This window comes from Cinclus cinclus, chromosome 12 (genome assembly GCF_963662255.1).
Source record: "Cinclus cinclus chromosome 12, bCinCin1.1, whole genome shotgun sequence".
Lineage (NCBI taxonomy): Eukaryota > Metazoa > Chordata > Aves > Passeriformes > Cinclidae > Cinclus > Cinclus cinclus.
Window position 1 is genome coordinate 17,626,114 of NC_085057.1, and position 12,893 is coordinate 17,639,006.

A 12,893-nucleotide genomic window follows, 5' to 3' on the forward strand; every position below is an offset into this window, starting at 1 on the left:
GACATGAAGAGCAAGGGGGCTCTTAGGGAAGCTGCCTTTGCAAAGGAGGTGTGCTGCGTTGCTATCCTTGTACAATCTCATTTTAGTAAAGCAAAAAAGAAGGAAGGAGACAGCGAGACCCTGCCTCAAGTGTCCGAAGAAATTGGTGATGACATTGCTGCTGATTTAAGAGACTTGCTTGGACCTTCAAAGGATGAACCAGAAAAGACTGAGGAAATACCCTGGGACAAAGAGCATGTGCAGGACTCTGCCCCAGATGACCACTCGTGACCTTTGCCCGACAACAACACAGCTCAGGATTCGAGTGCTTTCATGTTTTCCTTCTCTGGAGACCCAGAGGAGTTGAGCGTCAAAGAACGCAACAGCTGAACCCTTCTAACAGTGCCATTTCTAAGGAAGACCTTCTGGCAGGCACTGTAGAGCTGCATGGTGTAATGGAGGTCAGGATCCCAGGGGTTTGCAGCAGCAGAAGGCCCTAATTCGGCAGAAGCATTCTGATCCTCATTTCTACTTCCCAAGGCTGTGCTAGATTAGTGACAGGTAACTCATGCTTGCATCTCAGGAATTTTGAAAGGCAAGCTTTGAGAAGGCATTGGGTTCTTGCAGACTGGTGGACAAGCTTGTTGTCATCCCCTAAATTTCTCCAACAGGGAAAAAGGTGACACACCAGCCATAACAAGATGCATGGAACCCAGCAAGATTTTAAAGAAAACGTGTCTTAATGCAGAGTGAGGAGCAAGATCGTGGAGTTGACCCCAAGATCTATGAGCATTCTGTTTGTTACTGAATTCTATTCTTGGACCTTGAGAAAATGGAAACTGAGTGACACATGGTCATTGGGGTGTTCAAACCTCAGATAAAATGAGGCCTTATGAAATGAAGATTAGAGAATATTAAGCCACAGTCATGTAAGAAAGAAAAGAAAGCATGTGAAGGTATCCAAAATATTAAAAAACCCAATGCAACCACCCAAAGAAGCAAGCCCCCACCCCCTCCCCCCCCCCCCCAACTTGTGCTGCATTCAGAAGGTTTTCAGTGTCTTCTGAATGCAATGATAAATGTTTCAGAACACATAAGGGATCCCTAGAACAAAGTGGAAAATACTGGAGCAGAAATATAGCTCAAATCATCTGGGGGGAGAAGATTCTGTCCTTCCTAAATCTGTCTTCTCCAGTAGAAGTATTTCACTTGAAAGGAGGAAGTTTTCCTGGCAAGTAGAGAGATAATCTGGTTTTGGCTATCTGTCTTTTTTTGGTGTTGTTATTGCAGAGCCTTACTTGCTTGGAACAAAAAAAGTGGTGAAAGTCACATGGCAAGAGGATCCACGTTTCCAAGACAGCAGTTCTGAGGATGATGATGAGCCTGAGACGTCAGAAATTGAAAAGGACCAAGAAATGCAAGTTCTATTTGTATTTGATGTCAACTTGCCTGTAGTAATTGGATGCTGTGGGAATACTGACAGCAGCACCCAGGGAACGGGAAAGTGACATTGCACACCTCTGAGCAATGAAAGTCATCTTGGAAAACCATTCATGCTGCACAGGGTCCAACCTCCCAGCAGCCCATTTGGTGTGAAGTGGAATATGGAAAGAGACAAGTTGAGCACCAGAAATGAACTGGGCTGTTTTGGTCTGACCAACCCCAAAGTGAGTTTGGCCAAATGCCAAAGACACAGTCACTTTTCTTTTAAAAAAGGTGTTTGTTTGTTTGTTTGTTTGTTTGTTTGTTTTAAACAGAAGGCTCTGTTTGGTTCCTACGGGATAAAGCTCTTCAGTGTATACCATTTCTCTGAAACACTACACCTTTATTAACTCGTGTTCATGGAATTTGATAGTACCTTTTAAGATGCTAAGGTCTCTCTGTACTTGTCTAGGTTTCTTTCTTTACCACACCCAGAAAATCCTAGACTTTTCTTCTTCTCTAGAGATGATGAACGCCTAAGAGGTATGACAAAAGCTCTTCACCATCTTTTGTAATTTGTCATTTTAAACTGTTACTGGAATTCAGTGAGGAGGAAAAAGTGCTGCCTGTTTACGAATCTCTTTGTGTCCAAATTTGCCATCCTTCCTTGTGGTTCGAGTTGTGATAGAATCAATCCTGTGAGAAAGTCCTGGTAAAATAAAAGCTGAACAACTTTCTGGCTTTCTTTTCTTTTCCTTCAGGTAACTGGCTACTAGGTAGCTGGAATTTTAGAGCTTACAAAAAAAATCAGTCATTTGACACCGGTCACCTAGACATTTTCGATCCTTACAGGCAAATATATAATCTTAGTATACTGCAATCTTCCAGGCCATCTGATTTACAGAGTGTTTTTAAAATGGAGGGAGACCTCAGTGCTTAGCAGGCATCAGTTCTGGGGGAAGATGTGGGACCCTGGTGCTGAGCTTTTAATGAAACAGCTGCTATTTCACTGCTGTTTAGATTTCAGCAAGTTCAGGAAAACTACTGCTGCTGCTGCCTTTCATTTTTCTTAGCACACCTGGCTGCAGTACAGAACATTGCTGTTGGAGCCAATGCGTGGTGGGGGGCAAGAGAATAGGAAGGATGTGAGGAGAATGGCTGACTTTATTGCTGCCTTGTTCATGCCTGCCTGCTAGAAGCAGCAGCATAATCAGAAGAGTTTAACCATATTCATTGGTTCTTTGTTTTGTGCAGAGGGCCCAAAGTTATTTTGTAGATCAACAGAGCTCAGAGAAGAAAAAGAGGGTTGGGAAGAGAGACGTGGATTATTGCTTGAGGTGAGTATGTAAAGTCAGTTCCTGGTAATTGTGTCTGAAAGCTGAGCATGGGGAGGGAACGTGGCTATGAATGTGCATGCAAAACCATTTCAGGTCCATGAGACGAGCCTGAAACGTTGTCACTACCAGGGCACAAAAGTTCTTTAGTATGCTGGTGTGTATAACATTATGTTGTGATGTCCAGTCAGGTAAGCCACCAAACCTCTATGTTACAGGAGCAGGTACTTAACTATACGTAAAGAAAGTGTTTGAAACAAAGAGTGAATTCAGAAACTTCTAATCAAAGGTTGGATTTTCACAATTTTCAGGAATGCCGGAAGAAGCACAAGGATGCCAGAAGAAAAGTGAGAGCAAAACAACAAATTTTCTTTTAGCGACCAGAAGCTTATCTGGTTTGTTCTTGGAAGAACTTGGCAAAGAAAGTTACTTTCAAAATCCTGTCAAAGATCTGACAGGAGATCACACTGGCAAATGCAGTTAGGCAGTGTTTCTGGGCTGGGGCAGATGGTCTCGGGTTCTGGGCAGCCACGGGAAGGCTCCAGTCCTAACTGTGCGGCCAGGCTGGGACCATTGAGCTCTGGCTCATCCCTGGGGGCTGTAAGGGGAATCAGGAATGTTAAGAGCCCCCTGGGCCTGGGCCAGAGCAGTGCCCCCAGCCCTCCAGGAATGCATGGGCTCTGCCAAGCCCCACCAGGACATTGCCCCCAGCCCAGGGACACGTGCCTGCTTTGCGTGCTAGCCGTGCCCAGAGCAGCAGAGCTGTCACACTCCCAGCTTGTTCTGGTCCCTGCCAGGCCGAAGCAGTACCCATGGGTGCCCTGGGCAGTGCAGGAGCAGCACAGGAGCGTTCACCAGGGCCTGGGGGCGCAGAGAGGTCAGGCTCTGTGCCATGACACAGCATGCATGCTGCAGGGGACAGAGACAATGGAACCAAGCTTGAGTATCTCCGTGGGGCTCTTGGCCTGCAGCATCAGCCCCAAGGGCTGCTCTGTCCCTGCCTGCCTGCCTGCCTGCCTAATGGGCAGGGCTGCAGGCCTTGGAGAGCAGGGGCCATTGCAGGCACAGTGTCCCAACAGCTGCCCCCTGGGCCAGCTGGGCCCCACTCGGGGAGGAAGGAGACTCCCAGCCGCAGCATGGCTGAGCAGCTCCTGCCCGTGGTTGATGTGATAGTGAGATATGAGCACAAGGACTCTGCGCTGGAGCATGCTGCTGCTGAGACGGCCAAGAAATATCAGTGTTTTCTTCCATAGATTAAAGATGTTGCTAACTCAGCAGGTAGTGAGTGAATTCATGGGCTTTCCCGTTGGGGCACAGGGGAAGTGGCATGAGGAGAACTCTAAGTTGCTGCTGGCCCGTGGTCTCTCGGAGATTGCCGTGGTGTAATTTTGTCCCAAATGGTTTGTTCCTTTCCCCCTGCCTTGTTAAGTTGTACCTTCCCCTGATCCAGAATACTCCCTGTTCCTCCTCCTGTTAAGACGGCAATCCCACCTTGTACCTAGCCTTTGGTCTGGAAACTTCTCAGTCAGTTCCCTGTTCTTCAAAGCCCCATTGGTTTGTGTAAATTGTTCCCTCCTCCCGTGTTTCCTCCTTGGGTTATGTCTTGTAAACCCTGCGCTATGATCCTCCCTTGTGTTTTCCCTATTGGTTAAAAATTGTACCTTCCCCCTGAGACCTCCCCTGTATATAAGCTTCTGCACACTTGTGCTCATTATCATTTGTCCCTGACCCTTTCTTGGAATAAACCCTTTTGGACCTCACATGGAAGAGCTCTCCCTCATTCTTGCCCATGCCCTCAACACTTGACAGCCTGTGCTATAGAGCGTAAGCCCTACAGCTGTATCCCAGACTGCGCTGCTTTCTGGGAAGAACCCACTCTTGACCTGGCACCAGGAGCCAGCCGAGGAAAAATCCGGCACCACGTCAAAAGACGAGCCTAGGGAAAATTGCCTGGGCCCTAGCTTCCAGAACACTCCTCTCTTCCGTTGGCATTGTAGACTTTTGCTAGCAAACCTTGTTCAACAGCCCCTGTCAAATAAAGTAGGCCTCTTCCCGGCTGCGGTACCGCTGGACAGTGGAATCGGTTTCTGGGAGGGAGGGGTTCATTTTTCATACCCATTGTTCATCATCCATATTAGGGGCCAAAAATTCTGATTTGCGCTAGGTGGACAGGCCACTTCCACTTAACCCAGAAGAAAACCACCCAATTCTATGCGTTTATTAAGTAGCCAAATGCCTCATCATCTAATTAGTGACACGCAAAAATGGATGGACGAGCTTCCCACTGTCCGTACCTACTATCTGGTGAAACCACAGCCAATCAAATGGGCTTGGTGGAATCAGTGTGCAAAGAAGACCCTGTTGAGTTTGACTCTACTCAGGCGCTGTAAAGAGATGCGAGAAACGTAGAGTCAGTGGGAAGCCGGGCACACACTCCTGACTGTCTGTGAAATACCACTACAATGATCGTTTGTTGCTGACCCGGTGAGGCGGGGGGGTGAGTCCTGAGGGGGGCTCTCACTTCTGGCACCAGCGGCTGGTGCTTGGGCCAAGGGCTCTCTGCTCTGGGCCCCACGCTGGCTGCCCCAAGAGCCCCTGGGCCAGGCTGTGGGAGGGCTGCTTTGCCCTCACCTGGCTCTCTGGCCTCAAGTCCCTCCTGGTTCTTGTCACGCATGGTTCTGGGCAGCAGTGAGTCCCTGTGAAGGAACACAACATTCTCCTCCAGTTGTCTATCCTCCCCCTCTGTGGGAGAAAGAAGAGAGTGGGGAGATTGCAGCACAAGCCCAGAGCCACGAGGGCACTACTCCCTGCTCAGCCCTGTGTGAGCCCTGCTCCTGTCCACCTTCTCCTCCCCTTGTCAGCTCACACTGACCCACAGCCTGAGCCCAGCGTTCCCTTTTGTGCCCGTGGTCACCTACAGCCCTGCCCATCAGGCAGCCACAGAGCACCCCTTGGGGCTGATGCTGTAGGCTAAGAGCCCCACACAGGTGCCCATGCCTGCTTCCATTGGCTCTGTCCCCTTGGGTCTTTACCATTAAAAGGAATGTGCTTGTACCGGCTTACCAGCACAAGTCACCTTGTTTGCAATAGCCTCTTATTAAAAAATCCCTTTCCCAGGACACCTGCACGTATGGACCAGGGATCAGCATTGATGCTTGCACAAAACAGCAGACTTCTACTAACTCATGGCTTCCCTGGAATCACAGCACTCATCTCCCCACAAGCCAGAGCCCTGAGCCCTGGAATGGGGCCGGGGACGTTCTGGCACTCAGGAAGGCGAGGGCGTGTGTGGAAACCCTAAAAGGCATTCCCAGTTATGGAGACACAAGAGCCCCGACTCGGCTGTCCTCTCACAACATCAAGCCCTGTTCTGTCAGTCCACTGTAGCCCCGTTCTGTTCCCTGGGTCAGCCCATGTCCCTTCCCTGTCCCTCAGTCTTTTGCTCACTCCCACTCTGTTCCCCGCGTGGTTCTCATGCCCTAATTCGCCCCCTGCACTGCCTCAATGTCCCCTGAGAATTGGTCCCTGGTATCTCTTCCCCTGCCCTGTTCATCTCGTGTACTTAACCTGGACCCTTATTACAAGGCCTTTTACCCCTGACTCTAGGCTATCCATGCACGTGGCTGAAATAAACATCTCTGTGGAACCCCTGCAAAGGCCCTTCCTGCTTCATTACCTGCAAACACCATCCCAACAGCTACCCAGACCACAAGAAATGGCACATTGTACAGGGACATCTATTCCTTCATTGCATCCAAATGCTGCCCCCCCCCCCCCCCCCCCCAAGAGTTTTTTGACACCAGTGTTGTGAGTTTAAAATTTTGGGACACTCTTTGCCCTTTTCTTCATTTATACCCCTGCGCTGGGAGAAGACTTGGGTTGAGATGCAAGCAGGAATCATCCACCCACGGCAGAAAATCTACCTCTAACTTAAAAAGACTCTTCCTTGCAAAGATTCTGAATTTTCAAAGGGGGATTTGAGGTGTTTTGTACACACTGCTTGTTTGAACATTTTCCTTATGTTTCACCAGATTTATTTCTAAAGGATGATTTTTTGGAAGAAGTTTGGAGAGAGCTACACATTGGGGAGGACTCCGAAGTGCTGAAACTTTGTTGTTTGTTTCATATGATTGCTTGGTGTGTTCAGACTCCTGATTCATGTTCGAGAAATGCAAAACCCCAGTCAAAAACCTCGCCTCTGTGTCCCCATCCTCGTGTCCCTACACCCCCTCTCCTGTTTTTCCTGCAGGAAAAGTTTTCTTCTCCAAGCGTTCCGATCCTTAGCCCTGCTGCACAGGCTGGCTCCCGCCACGTGCTCGCGGCCGCCTGGCCGCCCTCATGCGCCCAAGATGGCGGAGACCGCGGGGCCGCAGGCACGGGGTCTCCCCTTCCGCCCCTTCCCGCGGCGGCTCCCTCCGCTCCTGTTCGGGACCCTGCCCTCAGGCACGGCCGCCCTCTGCTTCCCACGGTCCCAGTTCCAGAAGCAGCAGTGCTGTGGGCGGAGGCGCCGTCCCCAGCTGGCAAATTACAGCTCAGCCCGCACATCTTGGGAAGCTTTGTCAAGCCGCTCAAGTCTGTACCGAGGGAGCGAGCGTGTTCACCTCGGTTGCCAGGGCTCCGCGACACGCGGCGCGGGCGGCGACTGCCGCCGCCCTCATCAGCCGCGGCCCTGCCGCACAGCTACAGCCGCCGCCCCCGCAAACTCGCGGCCGCCCCGCCGCCGCCGCCCGGCCGGGGCGGCCCTCGGCAATGTCGCCGGCTCCGAGCCAAAGGGCGAAACCAGAGCCGGGAGCAGCGGTCTGCCCGGGGAGCTTCCGCGCAGCTCACAGCACCGGCGGCGCCGGCCGCGGCACCACCCCCAGAGCGCCGCATGCGCTGTGCACCACCCGTGCTGCCCCCTCGCGTGTGCCGCCGGCGCAGCCAGCGACAGCCTTGCCAGCAGCAGCACGTCCGGCAACTGCACAGCCACGAGCACAGACTCGCTGGCGAAAGTAAAAGAGTCGTTGCCACCAAAGTTTCGGGGCCAGTGAAGTGGTTCAATGTGAAAAATAGATACGGGTTCATCACCCGAAATGATGCCAGGGAAGATGTGTTGGTCCATCAGACTGCTATAAGGGAGAAGAACCCCGGAAAATATCTCCGCAGTGTAGGAGGTGGAGAGACTGTAGAATTTGACATGGTACAGGGGAAAAAAAGGCCCCCAAGCAGCCAGCATTACCGAACCTGCTGCAGTTCCACTACAAGGTAGCAAACATGCCCCAGACTACCCACGTCCTAGAGATTCCTCACTCAACTACCACAGGGATGGAGCCCAAAACCAACAGCCATCAAGCCTCAGCAGCAGCCCCCAAAAGCAGGGACAACACAAAACACGAACCAGCCATCCTGCAAACAGAAATCCCTTCCTGTATTTGCAGGACCTCTTCAATGGATAAATCCCACTCCTTCAAGTGCCTTCCCCCAACCCCTATTCCCTCCCTGCCTCCCTTCCAATTTCCCCTCTTCCCGTCCACTAAATAGGCCAAACTCCTTTAGAAATTTCTCCAAATTGTACTCTCCCTTCTTTATGTTCCCTCCAATTCCTACGTCCCTTTCCCTTCCTTCCTGTCCTTACCTTTACTACTCAGCTACCAATCCCTTTTCCCAAAGTTCTTTTTTTAATACAAAGAGGGGGATGAAAGCAAGGGGAGGAAAGAAAGGAAAGTCTCCTAAGGTAACAACCTTTCTCTTCAGAATTAATGATCTGAATTTGGAGTTCCAACAGGTACTGCACCCCCACTCTACCTCGTACAGACTCAATCACAGCTGACCACACTGCTAGCAGCCACCACAGTACCAGTCCTTGCTGAAGAATCCCTTTCCGGACTCAGTTTCCTGATAAGCCATGCCAAGAAAACCTTGCCTCCTTCCTACTAGCTCTGGGATGCTTCAGAAAATATGTTTGGGCATTGGGGACTCAGGAAAAGCCCTGCATTTTGAAAATTATCTTACGAGTGCTTTTAATTACTTTTGTCATTTTGCGTTCATTCAGTTGCCTCAAGCATTTAATTTGAAAATCCTTGAAGCCTTCTTAATTAATAAAGAAAGGGGAAGTTGTGGAAGCACTAAAAGGCATTCCCACTTAGAGAAACACAAGAGGCCCCACTCAGCTGCCCTCTCACAATAACAAGCCCAGTTGTGTCAGGCCAGTGTAGCCATGTTCTGTTCCCTGGGTCAGCCCATGTTCCTTATGTCCCCTGGTGATTGGTCCCTCATAACTCTTCCGCCCGCCCTGTTCATCCCATGTACTTAAGCCAGACCCTTATTTACAAGACGTTTGCTTTTTGCCCCTGACACTGGCCTGTCCATGCCTGTGGCTGAAATAAACATCTCTGTGGAATCCCTGCAAAGGCCCTTCCTGCTTCATTACCTGCAAACACCATCCCAACAGCTACCAACACCGCAACAGGCATGGACCTGTTGCAAACTGTGCCATAGGTCCCATTTCCTGGAGACAGGATGTCCTTTCATGCTTGAGCTTTACACACTTTCAAGCCTGATCAGCAAGAAGGGACATTCAACCTGTGACACACGTTGCACCCTGCAAGCTTGAAGTGATGTCTAGGTGTTAGATAAGCACAGCACTTGTTGCTAGAATTCTCTTTTTAAGGCGCAGGGCTGGGCACGTTTCACTGATGTCAGAACGAGAATTAGGCTGACCAAGCTTAGGAAGAAGGATGCTCACTGACAGTGGACACAGAGGATGCAGACGTTTGGGGCCATAAGAACATCTGTTGGGACTGCCAAGATAAGGAGAACACTAAGAAATTCATCTCAGCAAATTTGCTGAAATTGTTGCCTTCTCCTCCCATTGTCAGGTCGCACTGACACGTGGCCTGAGCTCAGCGTTCCCTTTTGTGGCCTGGATCCATCTTGGAACCTGGGTTCCCAAGGGGGCCGCCTCAAGTGGTTGCCGGGGAGCTGAGGCCATGCCTGTCCCAACTGTGGGTGCACGATGCTGATGTCAGCATGGCCATTGTGACCTGTGCGACTAAGGGTATAAAAGGGAACGCTGGGCTCAGGCCGTGTGTCAGTACGACCTGACAACAGGAGGAGAAGGCAGGGCAAGGACGCGGCTGCCCAGGGACCAGAGGGATCCAGTGGAGACAGCAGCGTTCCTCAGCGCGACGCCGGGAGGAGAAGGCGGACAGGAGCAGGGCTCACGCAGGGCTGAGCAGGGAGTAGTGCCCTCGTGGCTCTGGGCTTGTTCTGATATCCCCCCACGCTCTTCTTTCTCCCACAGAGGAGGAGGACAAATAACTGGAGGAGACTGTGGTGCTCCCTCACAGGGACTCACCGCTGACCAGAACCATGTGTGACAAGAACCAGGAGGGACTTGAGGCCAGAGTGCCAGGTGAGGGCAAAGCAGCCCTCCCACAGCCTGGCCCAGGGGCTCTTGGGGCAGCCAGCATGGGCCCCAGAGCAGAGGCAGGGGCAGGCAGGAGCTGCTCAGCCATGCTGGGGCTGGGAGCCTCCTTCCTCCCCAAGTGGGGCCCAGCTGGCCCAGGGGGCAGCTGTTGGGACACCGTGGCTGCAATGGCCCCTGCTCTCCAAAGCCTGCAGCCCTGCCCATCAGGCAGGCAGGCAGGCAGGGACAGAGCAGCCCTTGGGGCCGATGCTGCAGGCTATGAGACTGGCAGAGGTGCTCATGCCGGGTGCATTTGTCTCTGTCCCCTGCAGCATGCATGCTGTGCCACCGCACAGAGGCTGACCCGGACATCTGCAGTGACATCGTGCAGAAGTACGGGCTCTGTGCCCACGTGTTCTGCCTGGTGAGTGGCTCTGGACCCTCTCTCCAGCATTGCAATGGGCAGTCCATGCCACTCTGTCCTCATCTACCCCTCCCCTTCTCTGCAGTATTTTGCCACTCTGCTTCCTCGACAAGAAAATGAACGTGTTGGACTCGTGGGCTTTCTCCCTCGAGACATCCACCATGCAGTCAGGCGGGCGGCACAGAAGGTGAGAGCCTGACAAAAGGGCAGGGACATTTGTGCCAGGCGAGGTTTGCCTGAGCTCAGACCGGACACCAGGTGAGAAGGGGGGGACCGGTCCTTCCAGCCCTGTGCGGGACACAGCCTGGCTCCCAGCAGCTGCACGGAGGATCTGGCACAGGATCCTCCTCCACCAGGCAGCTCTGCGGGCTGAGACCCAGCAGCGGCCACATCCTGCACCCTGCCCGCAGCCGTGGGGCTGTGTGGGGAGGCCCCGAGCCCATGGCTGATGGGGCTGCTTGGCTCTTTCCAGTTCTGCTGTGTCTGTGGCCAGAGCGGGGCTACCATCTTGTGCTGCGAAGAGAACTGCAGCGCATGGTTCCACCTGCCCTGTGCCAAGGAGGGCGGCTGTGTCAACCAGTACATTACGCCCTACAGGTACCTCCTCCTAACTTCTGGCCACCCCTGGAGGGGGGGAATCCAGCATTTCTCATTTTGCCCATCCCTTTGCCCCCAGCTCCTACTGCCCTGAGCACTGTCCAGAGCAGGACGTGCATGTGACTCCAGAGCCAGGCACCGAATGCCCAATCTGCATGGAGCCTGTGGAGAACAGACTCTCCTATAGGACAATGGTGTGCCCAGCATGCAAAAGGGCCTGGTTCCACAGGGATTGCATCCAGGTAGGAGCCATGGCCTCAGCCCCGGGGCACAGCAGGTGCTCAGCAGCACCAGGGCCTCACTCACACTGCTTCTGTTTGCCCTGCAGGGACAGGCCATGCGCGCTGGTCTTTTATCCTTCCAGTGCCCCCTGTGCAGAGACCGTGAAGCATTCATTGTTCACATGTTCACCGTGGGGATCCGAATCCCCTTCAGGTTGGTGTTCTTCTGCCTGGCCAACAAGACAGGAGGCTGCAAGTGCTGTGCCAGGCCCTGGCCCAGCACTCCTGGCCCAGCATGCCTGGCCCTGGCCCTGGCGCTGGCCCATGAGTCTGGGCTTCAGCTTCACGGATGACATGCAAAAGCACTGGAGCAAGAGCAGGGACACCCTGTACCTCCGTGAGGGCAGGGCAGTAGAAACTCATCAGCTACTCCTTTCTCCTTCAGACAGCCAACATGGGAGGACAACGATGCCTTTGCAGGTCTAGGAGAGAGGCACAGCCAGTGCAATGCCAGGAAATGTCTTTACCCAGGAGGCAGGGAACAGGCAGAGGAAGAGGGGTGAGTTGGGAAGCTCCACCCAGGGCTCCACAGAGAACCAGTGGAGTGTCTCAACAAGGGCTCTACGCACAAAGAGCCAGTAGAGGTTGGCCGGAAATTCCTGTGCTGTGGGCACTTTGTCTTCAAAGCCATGAAGTCATTTGCTTCCCCAGGCCCTGGGAATTGCTCCTGTGCTCCTCCTGTGCTGCTGTGGGCACCCACAGGCGCTGCTCTGGCCTGAGAAACTGCATAGACAGCTGGGAGTGTGATAGCTGTGCTGGTCTTGGCACAGGTATGAGGCAAAGCCCCTGGGTGTCCCTGGGCTGGGGGCGGTGCCCAGGCTGGGCTTGGCAGAGCCTGTCAGCTCCTGGAGGGCTGGGGGCACAGCTCTGGCCTGGCCATCCTTGGGGGCTTTTCACATTCCTGCATGCCTTTACAGCCTCCAGGGCTGAGCCGGAGCACCGTGGCCCCATCCTGACCAGGCGGTCAGGATTGGAGCCTTCCCATGGCTCCCCAGCATCAGAGGCCATCAGCCCCAGCTCCCACAGCACCGTGCCATCGGGTCTGGCTCCCCTGTCTCCAGAGACCAGCCAGCGCAGCAGACCCCAACATGCAGCAGGGCAGCAGTCGCTGCCAGCTGCCTCAACAGACACGACCTGCCCAAGAACATCAGGGTCACCATACAGCAGCTCCACAGACCCTGACTACAGGGTCCACTCCAGTCGTGCTGGGCCTGACCGCAGGCGAAACCGCTCTCGCCAGCACCGTCGGGCCCCAAATCGACGCGTCCGGTCAAGGAGTCACCGTGACAGGAGCAGCAGGACAAATCCAAGGGCCAGGAGGCCCAGGCAAAAGCAGACACCATCTCAGGAATTCACCAGACACAACCGCTCCCGCCAGCAGGGTCGGGCCCGGAATCCACCTGTCCGGTCAAGGAGGCGGAGTGTCACACGGCACAACAGAATTACAATTGCGGACAGGCCCAGGCGAA